Source organism: Rhinatrema bivittatum, chromosome 6 (assembly GCF_901001135.1).
Source record: "Rhinatrema bivittatum chromosome 6, aRhiBiv1.1, whole genome shotgun sequence".
NCBI classification, from domain to species: Eukaryota; Metazoa; Chordata; class Amphibia; order Gymnophiona; family Rhinatrematidae; genus Rhinatrema; species Rhinatrema bivittatum.
The window spans coordinates 115,758,278-115,785,476 of record NC_042620.1 but is presented as its reverse complement, the minus strand read 5'-3'; the positions used below and the strand labels follow the sequence as shown (position 1 = coordinate 115,785,476).

The 27,199-nt window shown below is 42.6% G+C and overlaps 1 protein-coding gene across 2 annotated transcripts in view; it reads left to right on the top strand.

Annotated features, from left to right (window-relative positions):
- Positions 1-995: 995 nt before the first annotated feature.
- WIPF1 (WAS/WASL interacting protein family member 1) overlaps positions 996-27,199 on the top strand; it is a 140,000-nt gene continuing 113,796 nt past the window's right edge. Inside the window, exon 1 of one of the 2 annotated variants that reach the window (XM_029605822.1) lies at positions 996-1,151. The gene's annotated coding sequence lies outside the window, so the exon portion shown is untranslated. Of the gene's footprint in view, positions 1,152-1,895; positions 2,422-27,199 lie in introns of those variants that run through there. The other variant, XM_029605823.1, reaches the window with a different exon arrangement.

Here is a 27,199-nt window from a genome sequence, read left to right as displayed (position 1 = left end):
GGCCACTGGGCATTGGACTACTTCCAGAAGAGTGCGCTCTTTCTCCTCTGAAGCAGTGCGGCCCTGCCAAAATTGATGGCATGGTAAGCATTGCCTCAGTAAGTGGAAAAGCAGCGCGGCCCTACCAGAACCAGCAGTGTTGCCAGCGGGGCCGCGCTGCTTTTCCACTTACTAAGGCCGTGCCAACCACGATGTTGATTTAACGGGATCGCGATGCTTTTTCTTTTGCTGAGGAGCCGCAGGCCGCACTGCTCGTCTTGGTGCCTTTTGGTAGCAGCGCCTATGATCGTGGCCATAGGCACGCTACGGCTCTGATTCCGGGCCCATTCCCCGATCTCAGCTCACCTCAGTGCATTAAAACTCCCCCAAACTTCAAACACTTTCACATCTGATGTTGCTTCATTTACATGGATATTTTTTTGTGATTAGACAAGCTTACTAAATTATCTGCTGATTATGCACAATACAGTAGGCCACTTAAAGCAAACCAGGTTATTAAATGAGAAAAACAGGAGATTTTTCTGACTTTGTTTATGGACAATGAAGGGGTGTTTGAAACTTGACTATTACACACTTTAAAGAAATCTCTAAGCTGGTGCAATACAGACAGAATAGAAACACAATCATCCACAAGTCATGTACAAAATAAAGGGTGACCAATATTGAAATTCAACATAAAACTAATACATAATGTTAATAGGCAAACCGCTTCAATAGTTTATTACTGGTAGGCGGTATATAAATTTATTAAGTAAATAAAATGCACTGAAATTCAACACAGCTTGAAAGGTAGCCCGTCACTAACCTGTCTGCCACCTGCACAACATGAACCACTGACACTGATTCATCTTTCAGACCAAGAAAAAAAAAGGAGAGAAAGGAGGCGTCGCTTCTAATACTTTAGCCACAAAAACGAGACAAATAAACCTAACAGCAGCAGCCTGCTGCCAAAGACAATCGTGGCAAAGGAGTTGCAGCAGCATCTGACGGCCACATGTGGGAAAGGCTGCGTCACATGGCGCCGAGTGCCCGGATGCTCGGGGAAGCCTGAACTTTCCTGGCCGCTATAAATAGTTTTTAGCGCAGCGCTGCATTAAAGCGGCCGGGAGAGAGGAAGCGCAGAGATCTCGCAGGCAAGAGAAGCTAACCAGGTCTGAGGGGTCGCGGGTGGGGAGGGGGTGCTGGTTGCGTCCCAGAAGGCGGGGGCTTGCCAAACCCTGGAGAAACAGAGCAGCGGTGTAAAAAAAATAAAATAAGTTGCTGTGTGCTGGAAACCTTCTTTGTTGCAGTGAAAGTTGCCCTCCCGCTCAGCTGTGTTACAAGTGCAGAGGGGGGAACAGAGGCTTATGCACGGAGTTCTCTCGCAGCGCTGGCACAGCGGAGCTCAGGCGCGTCTCCTGTTCATCCCTTTCTCTCTGCTTTTTTTTTTTTTTTTGGCAGGCTCTGCTCTACTTTGCCTGCTGTCTGAATACCGAGCCCTGCCCCGCTGTTTTGCCGTCTGTCCTCTCAGTTGTTTGAAACGGCTGCGGCTCTAAAGGAGCCCGTCTCACAGTTTGAGAAATGAAAGGCCAGAGGCGCCTTCTCCTCCCGCCGCGCACGGGGTCCGGGAGGGACTCTTCGGAGCTCTCTCTTCCCCCCCCCATCCCATCCCATCCCTGCAGATCTCCGGGGAGAAGTTCTCTCCACGATCCCAGACGCTGCCTATCATGTGGCCGGGGTTAGATGAGCTGTGGTATCGGGGGGCCGAGTTATACTCTAAACCTAGGCTGGAGCACATATGCCCTGCGACTTTGCAGCCGCTGCTGTTCAGCTCCTCCCTTGCTTCCTGTTGCTTCCCATGCTGCAAGCTCGGAGCAAAGCCGCTAGTTCCTATAATCTATCCTCTAGCTCCCTGCCTGCGGGTGTATACAGATCCAGGACAGGAGAAACAGCCAATGGGAGGAGAGGAGGGCTGGTTAGGAGGGTGGGGACATCAGAGAATTTCAGGACACAGGGAGAAGAAACCAAGAAAGAGAGAGAGAGACAGAAAACAGTGAGTGTGACCACAAAAGTTACAGCCTTGTTTGTTGTGTATCTCGAGACAGGAACTGACAGTGTTTGTTAGAGAGAGGAGAGCCTGAAGCTGTGTAAGGGGTAGCTGGGATTCTTCAGAGAAGAGGTCCTTGTACCTAAAGAGGGGAAACACCCCAGTGAAGAGGCTGGGAGGCCTAGCCAGTAACAGGACCAGGAGGGGCAGCTGTAGCCAGGTAGTACTGGTGGTGTCGGACCGTGCCTGCCAGTACCCGTGCCTGAGCACTGCTAGAAGTCAGCCCGTGTGCTGTGGAACAGCCGCTGAGGTCTGCACCGAGCCAGCATCCCTAGGAGTGCAGCACACAGAACTAAAAATACCTCCTTGTTCGGGGAACAGTGCGACCTAAAACTGTGAGTGAGCAAACTCTGCTTTATATGAATAGTGTGTGGTGTTGGATCCTTCCTGCGTGATCTTATGGCCTCAGGAGAAGAACCCAAACGTGTAATAGTACTTATGGCTCGTGCACATGTTTCAAAATATGTTTCATATTAAAGAGTTCAATCTTAGTCCACTTTCTCACATATTTGTTTCTCACTTTCCCCCTGTGCCCCATTGCAATTAAAATGCATATTTTTAGTGCTCTCCGTCAGGTAAGAAACTATTTTGACAGTCTAGGTGACTGTATGCTTGCATATCCAAAGGTTTCTTACTGTCATACGAGACCTCCCATGTAAAGGCAACGTGTGAGGTCTATAGTCATCTGTGAGATCAAGGGATGATCTATCCTTTTATTGGAGCTGACTTCTGTACTCTCTGTAAAACATTTTGTGGGAACTCCCGTTTCCCCCCCGCAGATTTGATGGGTTTTGTTTTTTTTTAGAGAGTCTTCCAGATGTAGCTCTCGGATGTTACATTTACGTTTAGCAACAGTAAGAGCTGGCTAAAGAAAGATGCAAATTCACTTTTTAAAATGGCATTGTGTAACTTTTTTTTTTTTTTTTTGCACCATTCTTGGTTGCTTCATTCCCCGTGCTTCTCTGTGGATGCCAGGATGAACCATGTTTAAACTTCTTGTCACCATTGTGCCATACATGTACTACATAAGAGGCGGCAGTAAGGTGTTTCTCCGCTTTTATTCCTTCCAGGTAGTACTAAGTATTAGATAATGTGTTTGAGGGCTCTCCTCCTACAGTGAAATAGCTTTCCCCTCATCCAAGAAAACATTTTTCCTGATCAGAGTAATCTAGTAAAATGTGACTGTCCTAAATTCCTGGGGTTGGGTATTAGGAGAAATAATGACATGAACAATTAAAGGGGGGGATGCTGACATTGCATTTATTCATACAGCTATACTCTTAACTGTTATACTGAATTTAAATGTTTAGTAGGAATACAAATATACCTTGAAAAAAAATGTGGTATTGGAGAGATGTACCTAACTTGAGAAATTTAACATAAATCCTGAACATGCAAATAACAAAGTAGATCATAAAGATAAGTAAAGACTTACCAAGATGACCAGCATTGTCACTTGAAGGGGCAGGGAGAGGAGCATTATCTGCTGTGCTGATGTATAACAGGTGGAGCTTATGGAAAGAAAGTGGTACATTTAAGGAGCCACTATCCTTGCAGTCCTAAACTTAATATGCAAAATAGAAATGGTGGAAAGAAATTTTTAAAAAACAATTTTTTAAAATGTCTTTCTAGTTGTTTTCCTTTTAATGCATAAAGGAGGGTGATAGGGGAGATGGGAATATGACAGACCTCAAAGGTGTACATTCACAAGAATTAAGCTTTTTTTCCCCCCCTTTCCTCAGAGGAAAGAATGCTCTAGAACATGAGTGGGGACCCTCTGGCCTGTGGGTTGCCAAATCATATCCAGCCTGCTTCTCTGCCACTTTCCACCCTCCTTCTGAATCTGTCTGTGAAGGGAGTGCCTGTTATCACCACATTTCTGGCTCCTCTCTGCCTTCCCTCCTTCCCCCCACCCCAAATATGGTGCTTGTGGCCATTCAAGCAAAAACTTCAAGGTTCATTTGTCCAGCTCCTGAGGGAAGTGGTCAGGATTTCTATCCCATTCCCCTCAGTTTGGGTCACTGAACTTCTGGGATTTACAAGGAGGTGGGAGAAGGTGGAGGATCCCAGAAAGAGTACTGTGCTGCATTCACTCTGTTTATGTGGTTGTCTATGGAACCGCTTAACATATAAAAGGAGGGGTGGATTCTGTCCTCCACAGCTAATCAAGAGGATTTTTTTATTTATTCACTAATTTTATAGATTGCTACCATTAACTGGATCAACCCAAGAATACTATTTTTCAATAAGGAATCTAGGTTTTCCAGTAATTCAATATTGTTGAAAGTTCTGGTCACTGCATCTGACAAAAGAGTGAGTAAGGGATTACGCTTCTGTCTTTCCTATAGACTCTCTGTAAAGAGAGCATGGTTAACACATTAGAAGTTAGTTTTGATACTAGTTTGCTCTGTGAATGTTCGCCTACATTTCCTGTTTCCTTGAACATATTCACAGGGGTTTTAAAAGCTTTATTTAGGAAAACTATATAAACAATGTAGTTTCAAACGAGAAAATGTTGAATAACCTGAAGAATACTGAAGTTTTAGTGCATATCTTAGTCTCCTGGGCTTTATTTTTTTATAAAACTTATCCCTTGAACTAACTATTTTTTTTTTTTGTTTCCTCTCCCAAGATGGAATCCTGGGTTGAAGTGAGCATTTGATTAATTTTACAATATGTTTGATTACTTCTCTTTTAAATGGTCTAAACAGTTGTTGCTTTAATATTCACTATTACAGCTATTTAGTCAAGTGTCATTTTATGATTGTGGGTATGTTGCATCAATTTTTTGGAATATTGGATATGTAACTTCAGTTGTCTTTGTTTGGATTTTATAGTGAGTTGCACATTGTAAACTTATTTTTATGTTGCTGATTTTTATTTGTGTTCAACATTGTTTATGTTGAATACATTGTATTTAAACATTTTATTGTGCTTCTCTTGGAACATCTGTAAGTGAATTATAAATGGAATGAAATATGCTGGTAATTACAAAATCTATTGGAATGGCTTTTATAAATGGCATGTCAAGGTTAAGATCAGTAGGAAATGACACTTATATAATATGGTGTTAATTTTCAGAAGGTTTCTGTGTAAAATCAGCATACATGCATGTAAATAGCTGTTTTGGAAACTGAGTATATTCCTACTTGTGGCATCATGCATAAATGTTAATGGAGAAAAAAAGGGTGGTTTGGGGCAGAAGGAAGCACAAAGTTGCTATTTTGTAAGCAGTGTATCTCTTGTATACACTGCTGAACATGTCTGTACACACTTTATACCTGCTAATTATCTTGTGGAAGTGAAATTGCACTTTGTGTGCAGTTGTGGCTTAGGGAGATGAAGGTGACTGCAAGTGTGCACACAAGTATTTTCAAAAGTGGAGTAGCACATTCTTTATACATTCCTCCATATAACTCTGTTATTACATACATATATAATTATATACAGAAAATGGGTTTTCCTACTTTATAAATACTCTTATGTAGAGAAACACGCACCTACCTATTTTAGGATCAGAAATACACAATATTTCATAAACTGCAGCTCCTACCACACAGATCATAAAATAGTAGCATAAATCTTCGCAGGCACCTTGTGTACACGCTTTGGTGACTTCGGCAGACTACTGAATTTAGGCTGTGTGGAAAATTATCCAGTTGTAGCTTTATTTTTGTGTGCAAGCTTCACTATTCTACCTTGCCAGTGTGCCTACTCGTTGTTTATTGGAAGTGAGAGCATGATCCAGTTTTAGTCCTTGTCCACTGCATAGACTTAATATGGAAAACGGGGCCTTGGGAATTAAACAGATTTACAAACTTTTTTATTTTAGAGATCCCAACAACCTTCAGATAGTGATGAATTCCACTAACTTGAGTGTTGATTTGAACTCCTCAGCCAGAGGGGAGTTTCTGTATCCTTGTGTAGCTCAGAGCTGACCTCGGCAGATGGAATAGGGATGACTGCCCTGAGCTCCACCCCCACCCTGAGGATCCCAGTTGTTCCTGAATGCTTAGGGGGTGGAGCCATGCACACTCCAGGGCTCCGCTGCAGCCGATGGGCCCTTGGATCCTGCTGAAGGCGGTGCTGGTTTTAGACCGTTGAGCCTTCATTCCATCAACCACCACTTTAAGGAAAAAATCAAAACAATGAATTACATGGAAAGTTTTACTAGAGAATGCTAAAGGGACCAAGCCTTCATTTAATCAGGTTTTCCAACTTGAGCATTTAAAGGGTTACATCTGCAGACTTAACCACGTCTCTGTCTTTCAGTCCTCGCAGACAAGAGACCATTCAGATGTATAAATATAATTTATGCTGAACTGTAGCAAGAGGAATAAAATGATTCATCACAGCGGTTGGACATTGGGCCTGGACTCATTGAAATCTGTCATTGTTTTACATTTTGTTGACTGTTTTATTGGACAGTCTTTGTTTATAATCCCATTTCCTCTTCTTGCTAGATCAGTCTGGACCAATGGGATTTCTTGTTCCATAGCTCTTTTTTTTTTCTTTTTTTACTCTTGTGCCCTCACTTCTTGGGTGTGTGGACTCAGGCAGTTGCCAGTAGTCTCTGTCTACAGCAGTTAGAACAGAGAGCTTGCAAAAACAAAACATTTTTTTAATAACTTGTTTTTTGTTTTTCTTTTCAAAACTCCCAGAGCCAAGGTACGGCTTCGGCTTGGTCGAGCAACAGCTCTGAGGAGTTGCTTCCCAGGCGGTCCTGCTAGAACAGTGGTTCTCAACCTGTGGGTCGCGACCCCTTTGGGGGTCGAATGACAATTTGCTAGGGGTCGCCTAAGGCAGGGGTCCCCAACCACCGGTCCGCGGACCGGGACCGGGCCGTGGGAGCTTTTTGCCGGTCCGTGGCGCCGCCAAGCACCGGCAGGTGTGTTGCGCGCTCCCGGTCTCTCCCGCTGCCGTTGCCGCCGGGCTGTCAGCACGTTCAAGCCCAGTGGGAACGGCAGCGGTGCTAGAAGAAGCTGTGGCACCCGCGGCTGGCCTTTTCTTCTTCCCGCGCCTGCCCCCCCCCCCCCTCCCGTGACCCAGAACAGGAAGTGATACACGGAGCGGTGTGCGGGAAGGAGAAAGAGCCGTGCCACGTGATAAAGTAGCGGCGGTCCCCGAGCAATTGAAGCAGCCGGTAATCGAGACAGCAGCATGAGCCTCCCGCAGCCGATGGGATTCTTCTTGGCCTGCGGGGGCTGCTGCAGCTCCCATTTGTGCTCGGGGGGGGGGGGAGAAGAGGGAGTGAGTGAGAGAGAGAGAAGCTGCCAGCCTGTGTGTGATTGACTGGTCAGAGAGCTGATGTGTGTATGTGAGAGACAATGAAAGTGACTACTCAAGGAGATGACTGATGTGTATGTGAGAGTGTGAGACATTAGTCAGGGAGGTGACTGATGTGTGTGTGTGTGAGAGAGAGAAAAAGCATGGAAGTGAGAAGTCTGGGTATGTGGGAAAGCATGGGCGTAGGAAGCCTGGTGTTGTCGGGGTGAAAGAAAGCATGGGAGTGAGAAACCTGGGTGAGTGTGCATGCATGAGAGAGAGAGACTGCTTGGTAAGGTGACGGTGTGTGTGAGAGAAAAAGACTGGTGTGTGTGAATGTGAGAGAAAGTGATTATGGGAATGAGAAGCCTGTGCATGTGAAGAGAGTGAGCATGAGAGTGAGAAACCTGGGTGTGTGTGAGACACATCATGGGAGGGAGAAGCCTGTATATCTGAAAGAGAACATGGGAATGAGAGACACGTGTGTGTGTGAGAGAGAGAAAGAAAGTGATTATGGGAATGAGAAGCCTGTGCATGTGGAGAGAACAAGCATGGGAGTGAGAGACTGGTGAGTGTGTGGGGGTGTGTGTGAGAGAGAGAGAGAGACAGAGAAAGTGATTATGAGAGTGAGAAGCCCATATATGTAAGTAGAACACGGGAGTGGGAAGCCTGTGTGTGTGTGTGTATGGCATGAGAGAAACTGTTCAGGAAGGTGACTGGTGGGTGTGTGTGCCAAAGACTGTTTGGGAGATGATTGGTGTGTGAGAGACAGAAACTGGTCATGGGGGCATGACTGTTATGGTGTGTGTGTGTGAGAGACATGGGCACTAAGGAAGAGGACCATAAGTATAGAGCTTAGCTTCTACTGCTGCTTCTGGTGTGTGCCACGGCCTGCAGGGAAGGGGAGTAGGAGAGCTGCTGGAGGGGGTAAGTAAAGGTGGCTTTTTAAGTTTATTTTTCTTGACTGCCATTTTAATTGTGTGTCTGCTTTTCTGAAATATTTTATTGGTGTTTGGAGAATGTTTAATAGTTTTTATGAGTTTTTAATTGTTGGATGTTATTCTGTTCATAGCTGTTTTGAAACATTTATTCTGCTTATTAGTATAGTTTTACAATTATTTCTGTGTGGGGATCTATAGCTGCTTGCTAGTTCTGTTTTCCTAATAAGAGGTGTATTGGTTTTTAGGACCTGATTTAATATTTGTAGTGTTGCCTTTTCATAGATAGGGTTGCTCCTGTTTGAGTGTATTCCATAATACAGGTGTAACTGTGTGCGGATTAGTTTGTGCATTACTACAGATCCTGGGAGTATGTTAGGTAGGTTCTGTGTCTGTTACCGAGATGAGATATTTTGCAAGCATGTAAGCGTTTGTATCGGTCTTATTTGTTGTGTTTTCTCAGAGGACATGCATTGGTGGTAAACTGCTGTCTTTTCATAAGTAGGGCTATTGAGCCTGGAAGTAGAAGGAGTTTGAGTTGCTGTTACTGAGATGTCACCAGAACCAGAATATCTTTTTTGTAGGGTGAGTTGTATGGGGAATGTCATAATTCTGCTTTACATCCATTGTGGGTCAGGGGGGTTCCTGTGGATCCAAACTGTACTTTTACATCTAGCCCCGTGACGATCATGGGTCAGTGTGCCATGCATGTGAGAACCTATGGTGAGTTGAGTCACATTCACATTATAAATGTCACAATTAAATGATAAGTGTGCACTAAAAATCCAACCCCCTCCATAGCCCCGCCCTGCCAGGCCATGGAAAAATGGTCTTGCTTGAAGCCGGTCCCTGGTGCAAAAAGGTTTGGGGACCACTGGCCTAAGAGACCATCGGAAATATGGGTTTTTTGTTGCTCCTCGAGTCACTCTCTCCCCTCACCGGATGCGCTCCCTCACTCCCCGATTGGCCGGTGCTGGGCAAAAGGGGCTTGCCGAAGCAAGCCCCTTTTACCCAGCACCGGCCAATCAGGCAGCATGCCCTCACTCCTCGAGTCACTCCCTCCTGCTGTAAATGTTGGAATGCGTTGGAAGAGGGGTAGTCGTATACGGCAAGTATATCCCAAACTCTATATTTTAACTGTAAAAGTTGGGGGTCGTCTTATACGCCGGAAAATACGGCATATACAGTACAGTTACTTAGGCCTATGAACGAAAATAATTTTACGGTTGGGGTCGCCACATAGTGGGGAATTGTATTAAAAGGTCACAGAACTATAAAGGTTGAAAAACACTGATGTACACCAAAGCATCTTTCTTTCTGGCTTTTGCCATCAACTTATCCATCTATTTGGCCTCCCTGAGATGATCAGCTACAATCACCTCCGGATTTCACTCCTTATTTCAAACAGAGAAGAACTTCATGCCCTACATTGTATCACTCAGGGCCGGTTCTAGCTTTTTTGCTGCCCTGTGTGAACAATTACTGTGCTGCTGCGTGCCTCCCCATGGAAACTATGATCATGGGAAGGTTAGTCCAAAACCTAGGCAAACCTTGCACACACACCACCCCCCACAATACCAAATCTTCTACAGCCACACAAAATTTAGCTATGCACTTATAACAAATTTTACATGGAGACATTTTAAAAAGTGCAATTTTTCTGAGGCAAAATATCACTTACAAATGTATATTATATTTACATGTCCTGCTGTGGTGCCAACCAGAAAACTCTACAGAAAACGTGGATCTTCTATGAAATTTGTAATGGCACCTCAAAGGCATGAATAAACATAATTACCACTTCTATATAATAAACTTCCCATACCAAAGCAATCCTAACGGTCAGCACTCAAAACAGTAACACCTTTGCTTATGAAAAGGCAACGCTACAAATATTACACTAGGCCATAAAACACACAATACCTCCTATTAGGAAAATGGAACAAGCCAGGGTGCCATAGATTCCCCCCCCCCCCCCCCCCCCCAAGAAACTATACGTCAGCAAATAGCTCACCTCTGCCACATATGTAGAACAAAGTATAAATAGAAACATGCTGAAGAATTGAACTGGAACCCACAACAAGCCAGCCTCTATATGCAGGGACAGAGAAGGGGAGGTCTCATCAAATGACTTATGAGGAGAGGTTGAAGGACCTAATTATGTATGCCCTGGAGCAGAGGAGGTGCAGGGGAGATTTGATACAGACCTTAAGATACCTGAAAAGTTTTAATGATGCACAACTGACAAACCTTTTCCGTTCAAAAGAAATCAGTAGAACTAGGGGTTACAAAATGAAACTCTAGGGAGGATGACTCAGAACCAACGTCAAGAAACATTTTTTCGTGGAGAGGGTAGTGGATGCCTGGAATGCCCTTCCGGAGGAGGTGGTGAAGGCAAAAACAGTGAGATTTCAAAGGGGCATGGGATAAACTCCGTGTATCCCTAAAGGCTAGAGGATGGAAATGAAGAAAAGAGTGCATGGGGATATCTTTGCTGGTGTGGCGGTTACTACCCTTAACCAATAAACCTTTATACTGTTGATGCAACTCCAACATTGCTCTCTGCTTCAACGGCAAGAGATAACAGGGAATTGGACTCAAACAGTAACCAACAAGGGTCCTGACTTTGGTCTGGGAAATCTAAGTATGGGGGTGACTTGTATGGTGCAACAGATGCTACCATAAGCTTGCTGGGCACACTGGATGGACCAATTGGTTCTTTTCTGCCATCATTTGTTTCTATGTTAATGGAAAAAACAAACATTACCATTCTTCATAAACATTAAATAATAAAATCAAACACATAAAACAGTAAAATCCATATTCCTAAAGAATACATTTCAAACCAGTTAATGAATAGATATCCAAAATTTCCCAAAAACAATATTTCAAAACATCAAATTACACCAATTAAAGCTAATGATTAAAAAATCTCCTGCTCTCCATACTTGATCTTTTTGATTTCCAGTTACCCTGAGATTGAGAATGTGCAGCCCTTCCTCCCCAAGAACTTTTTTTTTTCTCTGACACACGTACACTAACATTCATTCTCTTGCACTCCCTGTCTAATCTACATTCCTAGGGTCTTTCCCTCACAGATGCAGTGTGTATGTCTGTGTGAGAGCCTATATGTGATACATAGGCTCACAAGCACACATACATGAAGGCTGTCACAGACATAAGCTCTCACACAGATACACAAACAAAGCCTCCTCTTCTCTTCGGGCCATGGTAGGATGAGCCCCACCACATCCTGCTGGCCTTCCTGCTCTGGGGCTCGGGTTTGTAGTTGAAAGCTATGACTGTGTGCAGGCGCACATGCCGCAGATTACAGGGAACACTGGCAGCACGGTCTTTCCTTATTTTTGGCCACTGGTGGGTTGAACTCTGCCAGCGGCCTCTCCTATTGCCCCGTCATGCCTCCATGCAAATGCAAGGTATGTACACCTGTCACACCAGATCTGGTATCACTCTTGGGTTTTTGTTGCCCAAATGTATGACCCTGCATTTTTTTTTTTAGTATTAAATCTTAGCTGCCAGACTCCAGATCATTTCACTAGATCCTGCCTCATGTTCTCCACACATTCTAGAGTGTCTGCTTTGTTACGGATTTTGGTATCATCTGCAAAAAGACCAACTTTTCCTGATATTGCGGAAGGAGGACTGCTTATGAAAATGTTGACCAGAACTTGTCCAAGGACCAAGCCCTGTGGCAGTCCACTAGTAATTCCCCTCTCCATGGAGTGAACTCCATTTACCACTGCCATTTGTCACCTCCAATTCAACCAGTTTCTAATCCAGTTAATCACTTTAGGGTCCATACCGAGAGCATTCAATTTAGAGTCATCTATGCAGAACTGTCTTTGGTTTTACCAAAATCCAAGTATACCACATCTAACATTCTCCCCTGATTTAACTCTCTCTAGTTACCCAAAGAAACAAATTCAATTTGTCTAAGACCTAAAATTCTAAAACCATGCTGACTTGGATCTTTTAATCCATTGAATTCCAGAAACTGCGCTCTGCTCTATTTTAGTTTAGATCCTCAAACAGCTTCTGAAAATCGTTAGTTTGCCTCAATTTCAGTCCTAGCAATTTCAATTTTATGAGGTCCTATTCCTGGCCCTTTTTCAGTGAACATTAAACACAAATATTAAGAAATGTTTGCCTCTTCTAGTCTCTCTCTAATATTCCTCCCCTTCATCTGAGACTCAAAATGTCTTGTATATGCTTCTATCACTAACATATCTTAAAATTATTATTTTTTTTAATTTCCCCATGCTATTTTACCATTAGTGACTTTTTTTTTTCCACTTGCATCTCCCTTCTGACTCCTTTCCCAGTTTTTTTTTTTAGCCTTTCCAGGTTCTTATGGCCTGGATTGGCCACTGTTGGAAACAGGATGCTGGGCTTGATGGACCCTTGGTCTGACCCAGTATGGTTTGTCTTAAGTTCTTATTGTAGCTGGTTTTCCTCATTTATTTTCTTTATAGTTAAACATTAACTTTTTAGGGGGGGGGGGTTTGCTCTTTTACCCTTAGCTTTTCAGCGTCTTTCCTCTTACGCTTATTTTCCTATCAAAAAGGTTAGTTGCTATTACAATATCACCTTTTTTTAAAATTTGCCTACCACTCCTCCTTCCCCCATGGTGTGGGTTGTCTGTTTTTGTTTGTTTTTTTTAATTCTAAGGAACACTGTCCTTAGTAAGTACCAAGTTCAGTTACCAATTGATGGAACAGTTCTCCCTATAAAGAATTCAGATCTCCCTCTTCTAGAAGACACCACACTTGGTATTTCTTAATAAACATCCAGCAGATTGAAATCACCTAGCAACAGCACTTCTGCTGTCATATCAAGTTTGAATATCCTCAATTAAATCTCCATCATCCTTTCTTCTGCCTGCGAAGGAGGTCTATGTATCACACCAGTATAACTCAATGTGCTTTCCCTCTCTCCAGATTAACTCATGGTTCCTCCTTAACACCATAAACCCTACATTTGGTTACTTTAAGTTTTATTTAATTTTTTAAATATGTAGTACCACTCCTATTCTGTCCTTCCTGAATAGATTATAGTCCAGAATAACCATATATCCCAGTCATGGTTTTCCATGTACTATGTCTGAGAGCCACCACATCCAAGTCAGCCTCTTTCATGAGTGCCTCTAGATCGGGTACTTTATTTCCCATACTGTGGGCATTAATATATATAGCTTTCCAGATGTTGGGTTTTTGTTTTGTTTTTTCTCATGTATACAAGTGTTAATGCTTTTCTTACCTGGGATTTTGTTTTATCCTTCTGAGGATCCTAGTTTAGAACATAAGATTTGCCATACTGAGTCAGACCAAAGGCCCATCAAGCTCAGTATCCTGTCTCCAACAGTTGCCAAGCCAGGTCACAAGTACCTGGCAGGATCCCAAGGGGTAAATAAATTCCAAGCTTCTTATCCTAAGAATAAGCAGTAGATTTCTGCAACTCTACCTTAATGGTTAATAGACTTTCTTCCAGGAACATTTTCAAAACTTTTTAAAATCAGCTATAATAGCTTTCCACCACATCCTCTGGCAATGAATTAGTTTCACTATGCATTAAGTACAAAATATTTTCTCTTATTAGTTTTAAATGTATTACATAATAACTTCATTGTGTGTGTCCCCCTGGTCTTTGTACTTTTTGAAAGAGTAAACAGCTGATTTAACATTTACTCGTTTCATTCCCCTCATTGTTTTATAGACTTCTATCATATCTCCCCTCAGCCTTCTCTTCTCCAAGCTGAAGAGTCCTAACCTCTTTAGCCTTTCTTCATAGGGGGATTGTTCCATCCCCTTTATCATTTTGGTCACCCTTGTCAGTACCGCTTCTAGTTCTGCTAAATCTTTGAGATGTCGTGACCAGAACCATACATAGTACTCAAGACAAGGTTGTACAAGGGAGCGATACTGAAGAAACATGATATTCTGTCTTATTCTCCATTCTTTTTCTAATAGTTTTAAACCTGACCTTAATAGAATGGCAAGCCTACTATGGAAGAGACTAAGACCCATGGCATGAAGAAGGGGCAAGCTTGTTGGGTGTGCATATTCTTTCATGCTCATTAATTTTACAATAAGCCCTGCTTTATTAGTGTATTGGGTGGGATGGATCCAGCATAGGCTTTAATTTTCATACAGGCCGATATAGTACAGTGTGCTCCGGTGGAGTGCACTGTTAACCCGCGATTGGACGCGCGTTTTGGACACGCTAGCTTTACCCCTTATTCAGTAAGGGGTAATAGCGCGTCAAACGCATGTCCAACCCCCCCCCCCCCCCCCGAACCTAATAGCGCCCGCAACATGCAAATGCATGTTGATGGCCCTATTAGGTATTCCTGCGCGACTCAAAGCCGCACATTTTACTTTCAGGAATTAGCACCTGCCCAAAGGTAGGTGTTAATTTCTCCGGGCACCGGGAAAGTGCACAGAAAAGCAGTAAAAACTGCTTTTCTGTGCACCCTCTGACTTAATATCACAGCGCTATTAAGTCGGAGGCCCCCAAAGTTTAAAAAAAATTTTTTTAAATGGGCTCGCGGGTTGAAAACCAGACGCTCAATTTTGCCGGCATCCGGTTTCCAAACCCGTGGCTGTCAGCAGGCTCGAGAACAGACGCCGGCAAAATTGAGCGTCAGCTGTCAAACCCGCTGACAGCCGCCGCTCCTGTCCAAAAAGAGGTGCTAGGGACGCGCTAGTGTCCCTAGTGCCTCTTTTTGACGCGGGCCCTAATTTAAATAAACTAATTTAGTGAATCACGTGCACAGGAGAGTGGCCTGTTCACCCACTCTCCCGTGACTTTTACTGTATCGGCCCGCTAGTGTATTTACAAAGTTGGGTTTTCTGCATTTCATAGTGGTTGAAGATGGCTTTATTTTTCAGTGTGAACCAATCCTAAATCTCATGATTCTGTACTGGGTTCTGCATCGTATTCCACAAAATGATTTTAAAAACAATGACTAACCTTCCATGTTTCACATAAGTGCAGAATAATGTTATAGAAACTGGTGTGTGATGAAATGATAGTATATGTGGGTGCTGCATTAGGGTTGCCAAAGTGGTCACAAATCCAAATTTCCTGCCTTTTTTCTAAATGTATTCCCTTCTAAAAGGTTACTCCCTTTGACAGGACCATGCCAGAGAGAAAGAGGGAGATTAGTGCTAGTCTTGGCTTTGATTTGCCAGAAAACAGGGCTTTTAGCTGCCATGCACTAGATTCCTGTAAAGTTTCATTGTTTAGTGGGAGTTATAAATTATCATACAGCACCCAGCTGCCTAGAAATAACTTATAAAATGCTATCAAATCCACAGCCTTTCTGAAAATGGGAGCCTCTAATTTCTTTAGTTTGGGAGGTGACAGGCTTGGTACCCTCTTCTTGGGACAGTTTGCTTCAAGCAGGTGTATTGTTGTAGCTTATTTCGAGACATTTCAGCGTAACCAGTTCCGTACTAAGAAGAGTGCAATATTACGCACAGATACAATATCCTGTCTGAGGAGTACTATAAAGCAAGGCAGAAAACTTTTCATAATCTTGTATTTTGAATGGTTGTAGGGTGCATTTTGTCTTTGTTGGAAACCTGTATTATGATCAAAAATTAATTTTGGCTGCCTTTCATGTGACAGAAGGATTAGGAGGGAAAAATAAAATTTCTTTCCACTTTAGCAGGCATTAAGTGACTTTTTTTTTTTTTTTTTTTAAATGAATGGTTTGATTATGCACATACAGACTAATGCTTTTCTAGACTATAACTGGGTCCATTTTGTCAAAAGAACCAGGTTACCCAGTTATATTTAACTGAATTTTCAACTAAATACAGTAGGCTAAAGTTTTTTTTTTGTTTTTTTTTCAGGGATAAATTTGCTCAAATCCCAGCTGGGGGAAAAATGTGCCAGTCTAGTTAGGCCTGTTTTGTTGTTTTTGTTTTGTTTTGTTTTTCCTCAAGTTAACCAGGTAACTTAACTGTCTAAAGGCCACCCCCCTAACCTAACCAGATCTCTGGCCCTTCCCCCTTTTTAACTGGCTGAATTATGAGTCTTCCACAGTTAGCTGGTGAAATGTGGCCAGTCAAGTCGGAAACATTTTTAACAGATTTTGTATAATTGTCTAACTCCCAATGTTGGCCACCTCAATTATAAAATACTCCTACTAAGAGACTAGTTATCCGCAGCCTTTAGACTGGAGAATGCAATCAAACCTGTGGGACCTACATTTCTTAAGTGTATTAAGATACTGACATATCCATTTTTATTTATTTTATACATAGTCTTAGAAGCAAACTCTCAACTTTTTGAACTGGGTGACTTCTTCTTAACTTTCTACTCTGCATGCTAGGAAGATTAAGGAGGAGGAAGCGGAAAAGGCAGGTGACTAACCGGATATAGAGTAAGATTTTTGTGGTGGCATAGCAGGCAGAGGCAACTGGACAAAATAGATGGGATAGGAAGTCTTTCAATTTGTGTGTGTAAACATTGCAATAAGTCAGTACATTCTTTCATCACCCAATCAAATGTATTCATTCTATGATGCATTTGCATGCCAAATTTATGCTTTTTAAAAAAAAAAAAAAAAAGTTGAGATGCAGAAACTGAGGACCACATACTTCCTCAGAACTGGAAGAAGTCAAACAGGAAGGGAAAAATGTCGTAGTCTATTACCTAAAATTAGCAAATCTGTATATTGTGCTATAGTAGCATTAGATATGCAAGAAAAGCTACTACTAGTAGGAAAAAGCAGATATTATCCCAGGTGAGACTCCCCACCCCAACACACACCCACCTCTTAAGTACTGGGGAGAAATAATCCAAACTGGGTACCTTTTTTACATGTAGGTTTTGTATCAATCAAAACAGACATATGGCAGTACATAAGACTTTCCATACTGGGTCAAACAAAGTAACCTGTTTCCAACAGTGACCAACTCATGTCATAAGCACCTGGCAGGATCACAAGGGGTTGATAGATTCCATGGTTTTTATTTATTTATTTATTTATTTATTTTTTGCAACTCTACCTTTATGGTTTATGGACTTTGCTTCCAGTGGCTTGTCTAAAAATGCCGCTACACTAACAGCTTTCACCACATCATCTTGCAATGAATTCCAGATCTTAATTGTGTTGATTAAAAATATCATCTAGTAACTTAATTGTGTGTCCCCAGTTCTTTGTACTTTTTGAAAGAATAAACAACTGATTAACACTTACGTGTTCTACTCCACTCATTATTTTATAGACCTCTATCAGATCTCCCCTTAGCTGTTTCTTCTCTGATCTGAAGAGTCCTAACCTCTTTAGCTTTTCCTCATACAGAACTCATTCTATCCCTTTTTGGTTGCCCTTCTCTGTACCTTTTCTATTTCTATATCTTTTTTTGAGATGTGGTGACCAGAACTATACACAGTACTCAAGATGAGGTTGCACCATTGAATAATTCAGAGACATATATGCTTGCTTTGTCCAAGAAAAGGTTACCTGCAAACTTATGCCCACTTTTTGTCACAAAGCTAGGCAAATACCTCAGTCTCCCACTCTCAGGACAACCTTTGCAGGTAAGCATGAGAAACTTGACTACTTGAAGTATTCAAGCTGTATTGAATTTTTTGCCCTTCCCATGTCTAATCTTGGAGACCATATCTATGAAAGGAGAAAGTGAAGGCAACTTTTGAAGAAGGGCCAGCAAAATGGTACATGATCTGCCCAAAATGCCTTGCATGCAGAGAAGGAAGGAGAAAAACATTAACATACTAGCAAATGGCATTTTGTAGAGTGAGAAACTCAAGCACAAGGAGTCCTTGGATGATGGAGGTTCATAAAAGATTGAAAAGGGTAGGGGTGGTCAGCTACAGTCATCGAGAAGTACAAATAGGTTGTGTGTGTGGGTTTTGTTTTTTTTTTTCCCTTCAAAATTGTTATTGCAAGGAGCACAGCTTACAAACACAGAAATCAGGAACACAATAGCTGGCATGCAATACGTTTGGCTACATATGCGATGATAGCGCCCCTCAGGACTGTTTTTCCCGCCTCCCACATCTTTGCAGGGGAGACATCCGGGGTAACATTCAGTTCTAAATATTCTTTCCAGCATCCTTGCAAATATTTATGGAATTCTTTGTCTAAATATAAATCAGGACGCAAACGCCACAAGAATGGGGAGGCGAACAGATATGCCGCATTGCAATGTCACTGTCACCGGAGCATGGTCAGAAATAGAAATCGTTCCGATAGAAGCATCAGTCACAGTGGGGAAAACACTGGTCCGATACTAAAAGATAATCAAGCCGCGAGTATGTCTGGTGGGGGTTAGAAAAAAATGTAAACTCTGCGTCGTCAGGATGTAACACCCGCCAGACATCCAAAAGCTGCAATTCGTGGCACAGCAGATTAATCCCCATCTGCTGATCCCTTAGCGAAGTCAGCTTAGGGGGGCGATTATCTAGCTGCTTGTTGGCAACCAAATTAAAATCACCGCCCACGACAAGTTGGCAATCGGAAAAATCAGTAAGCAGCCTCACCAAGGAGATAAAGGTATGAGAATATACATTAGGGGCATAAACATTGCAAAGTGCCAATTGCTGTTGATGCAGTTGACCCACCACAATAACATACCTCCCCTCAGGGTCTTGCAGAATTTGTTCACATTGAAACGGCAAATTTTTATGAATGAGGATGGCCACCCCTCGCTTCCTAGAAGTGAAAGAAGAATAGTAGCACTGACCCACCCACTCACGCTGCAGCTTAGTATGTTCTGTATCGGTCAAATGCGTTTCTTGCAAAAATGCCACGTGTGTGTGTGTGTGTGTGTGCATACGCTTAAGCATACTGAATATCTTCTTCTGTTTAATTGGGGAGTGGAGGCCATCCACATTCAAGGAGACTATCTTAACCACCGCCATTACAGACCATTATTAGAGAACACTTAACAGTGAAACAAGTGCTTACCATCCTCAAAGGCCCCCCAGCCTGGGCCTCAGAATTTTTGTACCATATCTCAGTAGCAATCCAGCGGAGATTTTATTTATTTAAGAGGTTTTATATACCGATGCTCATGAAAAATCATATCGCGTCGGTTTACATATAACTTTAGTTGGAATTACAATAAACAGGGGAATTTAACCTGGAGAAACAACTCTAGAGAGAGTCACAAACAAGAATAGAGGTGGAGAATGAGTAATAGCGTTAATAACATTAACATTAAAGTAACAACAATAACTGTGTTAAGTAATGCAGTGAGGTATCAAGAGTCTTATGGCGTGCTTCAGTTCTTCAGGGAAACGCTTGGCTGAAGAGCCAGGTCTTAAGCTTTTTTTTTAATGTCTTTTGGCAGGTTTCTAGGCGCAGGTCAGGTGGTAGAGAATTCCATTGTGTGGGCACTGCTGTGGAGAGGGCCTGTTTTCTGAGAGCGGTCTTGGATATTAGGTTTATTCCCTTGCTCGAATTGGACCTAGAGTGCTCTGTCCAATTTATGCTGCAACTCTCCATCACTAATGCCCTGTAACTTAGCATGTAACTTGTCCAGTTCTTGCAGGGTCTTTGCCCTCCCGTCAATCTTATGATGCTGTGCAAGCTTGCGAAAAGACTCATATAAGTGTTCTTTTTCCGCTCGAAGTTGCTTATTTACCACTGCTGCTCTGGAAATCAATTTGCCACAGATGACGGCCTTAAAGCAATCCCATAAGGGTTGAATGGAGACCTCCCCATTATCGTTAATTTGAAAATACTCCTTCATAGCCAATCACAGTGTCTCACAGAAGCCTTTATCCAAAAGTAAGGAATCATTGAGTCTCCAATATTTCAGGCCATCCTCCTCTGGCAAAATTTGGAAGTGGCCCTGAACCAGAGCATGGTCGGACCATGTCATTTGTCCAATCTCTACCTCTAACCCCCCTTTGTAGCCAATATTTATCTCCCAGGATCATGTCTATCCTGGAATAGGAATTATGTATCCTAGAAAAAAAAGAATAGTCCTTCCCCTGTGGGTGAAGCAACCATATCCCATGGAGGTTCCCCTTGCACTCTTCCCCCCTCCCCCCCCCCTTCCTCCAGATGCATGCAATCCAATCATCCACCTCCCACCCCTCCTTATCTGCATTACCCACCACCACCACCACTCCTAGAGGAGTAAGGTCCTCCCCCGGCCTCTTAACATCTGGGCTAGAGGTCACCCCCCTCCAGCCCCACGCTCTCCCCAAAGATTACTGTTAGCGATATCGTAACCAAAAACAACACACACAATCCCAACCAAAAGAGCACCCAGCCCCTGCACCACCTCCCCTAGGAATCCACTCTAGGTTTAACCAGCTGGCGCCCCCAGGGCGCAAGAGCAAAGGTGCCAAGCCAAAAGTCTTAAGAGCGTCCTCATAACGAGTAGCAGGACTTCTATAGCCACGTTTTAGAAGACTAATATAAGCTGAATAATTTCAGTGGCAATCTTCAAACAGCAAATTCTGCGCTGCACAATCCACAGTGTACAACCCAAAAGGGAAAAAGTTTTCAGTCTGACCAGCGGAGGTTTCCAGCGATGACGAGTAGAGAGAAATCCGTGGTCCTCCTGCTCCTTCATTTTGGCGAGAAGCTCACGCTGCTGAGCTCTCAGGTCCGCCACCTGCTGCTCCGCTGCAACCAAGCGGTCACTATGATCCGACAGGGTGGTGTCCACCAGTTCCAGCCTCTTGGAATGACCCTCTAGGCCCGCCTTAATGTCCTCCATAGAAGTTTGCAGTTTAATAAGCCGGCCATCCAATCGGGCTTCCAAGGCCTCTAACTCTGAGAGAGCTGTTGCAGAGCATCTTCCGTGAAGGAGGTAAGCACTTTTTCCCCTGCAGGAGCCTCCGCCATTTTAATATGCATAAGATTTGTATGCAGATTTCTCATGCATATTCATTGTGGATATCAGAAAACCAGATCTGTTTGTGGTTCTTGAGGACCAGAGTTGGCCACCCCTGGAACAGGGTCTTCAACAGCTATTAAAATGCAGATTGGATCAAAATGTCCTTATCTGCTAGTGTAGTCTAAGATGCTTGCAAATTCTGTAATGTTAACAACTTTTTTTTTTTTTTTTTTACTTCCAGCTCCATCAGAACCAAACCAAATGAGGCTGTAGCATAATGAACCTTCATTTACAACTATCTAGGGCTTTTGCATCCATTTTTAACACCCCTCTATCTATCTACCCAATCTTTGAAGTAATAATCCTTGGGCCTTAGTCATAGACCATGGGTCTTTCCTTCCCTCCCTTCTTGGAGCTAGATACACATGCACACAGTGTATGATCATTATAGGGGCAATTTTCAGTAACCTGCACTGTTGCAAGGTTCGTGCACACCTTAATACCTGCTATTTCTGTGGGCAGTGAATTTGGCATAAAGTGCACCTACACACAATTGCATTTTCAAATGTTTGTTTATGCCTCCAACTTAAACACTTCTTGGTATGCCTCTTTCTATTCACTCTACTGTCACCTACTGCATCCACAGTTTTGGGGGTGGTACAGCAATTCCTCTTCCTACCCCTGTGGGCCCAGAAGAGGTTGTCGCATGGTCAAAGACACAATTGCTGTGGCTAGAAGGAGCAGGCTACAGAATCTGCCTGCATGGCCTGAAGAAAGTAATTAATTATACACAAATATAAAATGAGGAGAGAGCTTGTGCACACCCTTCCCCCTTCTCCCCATGAGCCCCATTACTAATTCATGACAATCTCGGGGTGACGGGAAATCAAAAGTTCCCCTAGTATGGAGAGGGAATTTATTTATTTTTTTAATCCTTTTATTAGTTCTATTCATCGGCTGTATTAAAATATTCTTTTCATTTTATTTATTTAAAACTTTTATATACCGACGTTAGTGTACAACATCACACCGGTTCACATTAGAACTGATAGGAGGAAAATACAATGAACAGGGATAGGGGGTGGGGTTACAATAAAGCAAAACTAGATAAGGAAAGAAGGAAGAGCAAACAAATTAGTATGGCTTTACTAAAATGTTTGGTTTTCCATTGATACACTGCATAAAGAGTTGGATTGCTTGCAGTCTTCAGTTTTTAATTATGTTATGGTCTCTCTTTTTATTCTGTATTTGAGGATCTGTCTGCATATGTGACCAAGGTGAGCTATTCTAACATGTAATTTCTGTGCAAGGATCTAAAGTGGCTTGCCTTCTGTCCTCCTAATAAACCGTATCTGTGGTTTTTAGGACCTCATGTAATATGTGCATTATAGCCTTTTCATAGGTAGGGTTGGTGCTGTTTTGGTTTGGGAGGTTCACTGTGTGATTCAGTTTATTCATGGCTTTCTAAGGTTCAAGGCCCATTACAATAGGCCTAATACCATATGAAAGGAATGGACAACTGCAGTTCTTGAGTCACAAGATATCCACAATGATTGTGCAAGAGACTTCCTTGTATGTATGCAAATATCTCATACATGTTCCCTGTGGGTATCCTGAAAATCGGCTTGTTTTGACTCTTGAGGATTAGTTGGCCACCATAGTTATATAGGTTCCAAGTCTTTGTTTGGTTTTTTTTATTTTTAGGGTTTTCTGGTTGGCATCACTAGCTCATGTGTCACTTTTTTACTTCACTGTACTTTTAATGTCTCTTCCTCCTGTAAAATCTGTTTATAAATGTGCAATTTAGGTCTTGAGAAGAAGGGTAGGATACAAAGCTGTAAAAAAAAATTCCCCTAGTGCCCCTAATACCCTTCTACCATCACTGATTTGACTAAAAGTACATATGCTGTGAAAGCTGCAGCAAGGAGGGACACTTTTCACCCCAGGCAAGCTAGCGCTAAAAGCTGTGAAAACTTGTCCTCTAGCTGTTGCCATTGAACAGTGGCTGAAACTTTTTTTTTTTTCTCTTCCCGGTCCCTAGGCTGCTAGCACAAGCTCAACAGTACCTTCAGGAGCAGAAACAGGGTTTGTGAATTAGTTTTAATATCCAAAACAGCAGTCGAGCACATGGTCACAGAGCCAGCAGGCTGGTCCCAGCAGAAGAGCATTTTAAGTCTGCCTGCTTTTACATGCTGTGCGGTTGGGGGGTGTGTTTTTTTTAATATCCTTCAGTGCATTGGCCAAACGTTTTCCATCTCTCGAGCCCTGACAGTGACACTCTTCCCTCTGCTTTATACCCATGCATTGCTCCCCCTCCCCTGTGCATCCGTCCATGGGAAGAGGGTTTTACTTTAAAGCTGCAAGTCTTTTATAACAAATTCCATCAGAACTGGAAATACAGCATGAGTCACTCTGTGCTGTAACGAGTAATTTTTTGTATGAGCGTTGACTTAAAGCCAGTCAGATTCTACGGAGCTTTTGACATTTTGAGTCTGCAGTTGCTTTTCCATTATGCACTATGGTTCTTGTAAAAATCCTGGTCTTAGCAGCTAAGGGCAACAAAGGAGACTTGGGTACAGCAAGAAGACCTACGGCTTTATTCAATAAATGTGTTTTGTTTCAGTTTTTCAAATTGAGAGGGTAAAGGGGTGAGATCAAGAAGTTTTGTCTCTGAATAAGAACCAAAGTGTCTGCTTACAGTTGCTATGCTGTTATAGATTTTAGGAACAGTCAACAAAGTGAAATAATTTTAAAGGAGATTAATCTTTTAAATATAAATAGTATGTTTCTTCTGAACCTTGTTATGAATGGAGAAATAGGAACCCTGGCTATGACAGTCTTGCATGGCATTAACCAGAGGCTACAGGAAAATGTGGGGTTTTTTTTCCCCTGAAACTGATGGAAACAGATAAAGATGACAGGAAAGTCCAATTGTGACCCATCCAGTCTAATTCTTCCTATTCCCACTGAAAGGATAGATCCAGCTTACAGTTGCAGAAGGTTGGATGCTTGAGTATTGCTTTCTATCCCAGTCTGTTTTCTTGCTCATTGCTTCTTTACTATTCTGGGTAAACAAATGTGTAAAACTCCCAAAGCAGATCAACACCTGCTCCAGCTGCACCCTCCCCACTCCCCAACACGTCTTGAAGACCAGCTTTGCCGTATAAACAGCTTCCAAAACTAGTGAGATTGTTGGCCACACTTCGGGTCTGCTAGGTTCCCTCTGGCTTTAATTGACCATACCAGGAGAAGTAATGTAGCCCCAGGGAAAGGCAGGTAACTCAATTCAGCCTTTTCAAAGCATATGGGGATATCCAGGGCTCCCTGTGAGAATCTAGCCAAAAGGTTGGGGAAGCTTTCACAGCACTCTCTCACCTTGATTAACAGTTTACTAAGCTGAACCTTGAGAAAATAAATCGTTCTAAAAAGACCGTAGCCAAAACTCATTTGCTGACTACTGCCTGGGAGCCTGTGAGGAAGAACGCTGGCAGTAGTGGGATTTGGTTTGCTTTTCACATTCTGAAGTTTCTGCACCAAGAGTAGTCCATGTGATTATCACCAGGCTTGGCAAAAATAGGAGGCAGCAAATCTCTTCCCCATAGAGACTACAGATTGAAGTGTCTGCTGTTCTCTGGATATCTGGTACGAGTTCCTGGGAGTGAAAGATCCTGCCAAGAACATCCAGAAGAGGGGGGAGGAATATAACGAAAAAGATGCGTGGGGGTTTTTATATTAAAATTAGGCTTAACTCAGTAACAATACCCAGAGAGGTAAGTCAGGCCTCAGAGTAGGTTTTTGTTACTGGAGTAGTATCTGTATAACTGTTTCAGTGATGGTAAGATGGGAGGTACTCATCCAGATCCTAGTGCTACAACACCTGCAGCCCCAACAATGGCAATAACTAATATTCTAAATGCACGCCACACCCTGTGCTGCTAGCCAGTTCCTGGTGAAGAATTAGGGATAATGATATATAGAAGCCTACCTCTCAAACTGAGAGAACAGCTACTCTGGAATCCTGACTCCCAAGCTTATTTGGCCAGCCTCATTCCTGATGGGAGAAACTCAGAAGGCATACCCGGTTCTGACTCCTGACAGGGCAGAGAACTACCTCTCTAAAAGCATAAATCCTGGCATGGGCCATTCAGGAATAAAATGGCATTATAGCTGGTGATACAAGGTCTGTGAACCTCTATGCTCACACCTGTTTGACTTGCTACACTTAGCCAGAGATGGCAACACCCTGATAGTACCAAATCTAGACAATTGATATTGTGTTAGAAGGATCAATTTGTTATAGTGGCTTTCAAGCTTACAGAATTCTGTGGTTCATATTTGTGTTTTTATACCCTGATAGTAACAAACAATTTTTGGTTTCTTTAAGGTTTGACACTTTTTTAACTTTTTTTTTTTTTTTGAGAAAGTAGTTGGCCCAGTAAAACCTTGGTGTAGCAATTTGTAGTGGCCCAAAAACTCGGCAGGGTTTTATGCTCTAAAAACCCAACTATTACTCCTGGGGATCCGCTAAGGCTCTTCTGGGAAGATCATGCTTAGATGTACAGTACCTATATTAGTGTTCAGGGGGTGGGGAGAAGCCGCAGAGGAGGTTTGTATCTGATGTAGGCTGATCCTTGAAAATATCTGCTGTTTTGGGAGCAGGAGTTGGGCCATTATGTATCTGCATATTCTAATAGACCCAAACATATGGACTGTAATGTGGGCGCTTATTATGGGGAATTTGTGGGATTTGTTGGCCTTATGACGAAAAGGATTGGGGTACATTTCCCCCACCCTCTTTTTTTTTTTTTTTTTTTTTTTTTTTAAAAAGAAGGCCACAATAGAGAGGAGAAATACAGTGCCAGGGTCATTTAAGGCTATAGTACTAACCCTGCTTTTTCACCAAGAATATTGAGGCAAACCAGACACAATGGCCATCACCACTGTAGAAAGTACAGGAAACCTGTATCCCATTAATGGTGGTACAGGGCTACAACCAGGTTGGTGTTGGATTTGCCATTTCCTGTAATGAATCGCTGGGATTTTCCCCAGTTCAGTTCCCTATTTCAAGAGCATACAATTCTCCGTTAAGGGTTTTTTTGTTGTTTTTTTTTCTTCTGCAGAAAGCCTTTACTGGGTTTCTCCCTTCTTAGACTCATAAGTATAGAGGGAGGAAGGAAAAAAGGCAAAGGCCGGAGAAGCTGAAAGGGACTAAGATGTAGCAAAAATATAGCCTTCTTGTGCCCCACTGTGTTAAGAACATAAGAACATGCCATACTGGGTCAGACCAAGGGTCCATCAAGCCCAGCATCCTGTTTCCAACAGTGGCCAATACAGGCCATAAGAACCTGGCAAGTACCCAAAACTAAGTCTAATCCATGTTACTGATGCTAGTAATGTCTTAGAATTGTCATTGCTAACTTGATAGTGGTTAATGGACTTCTCCATGAACTTATCCAAACCTTTTTTGAACCTAACTGCACTAACTACATCCTCTGGCAACAAATTCCAGAATTTAATTGTGCTTTGAGTGAGAATTTTCTCTGATTAGTTTTAAGTAGGGATGTGCATTGGTTCAGGATGAATTAGGCAAGTTTAATGAAATCGCCTAATTCGTCCTGGTTCAGGACCCACGAAACCCCGAACAACTGTTTCCCGAAATTTTGGGGAAATTCGTTTTTTGGGTTGGTGCACACTAACTCCATTAGTGCACACGAACCTGAAATTCGGGTCATTCCCCCCCTGGAATTTCAAAGACCCGAACCATTGGAAATACAATATTTCCTGAGGTGGGCCGAAAACTAAGCCCGAACCAAAAGGTTCAGGTTTTGCACATCCCTAGTTTTAAATGTACTACTTGCTATCTTCATGGAGTGCTCCCTAGTCCTATTATCTGAAAGAGTAAATAACTAATTCACATTTACCTATTGTAGACCTCTATCATATCCCACTTCAGCCATCTCTTCTCCAAGTTGAACAGCCCTAACCTCTTTAGCCTTTCCTCATAGAGGAGCTGTTCCATCCCCTTTATCATTTTGGTCACCCTCCTCTAACTTCTCCAG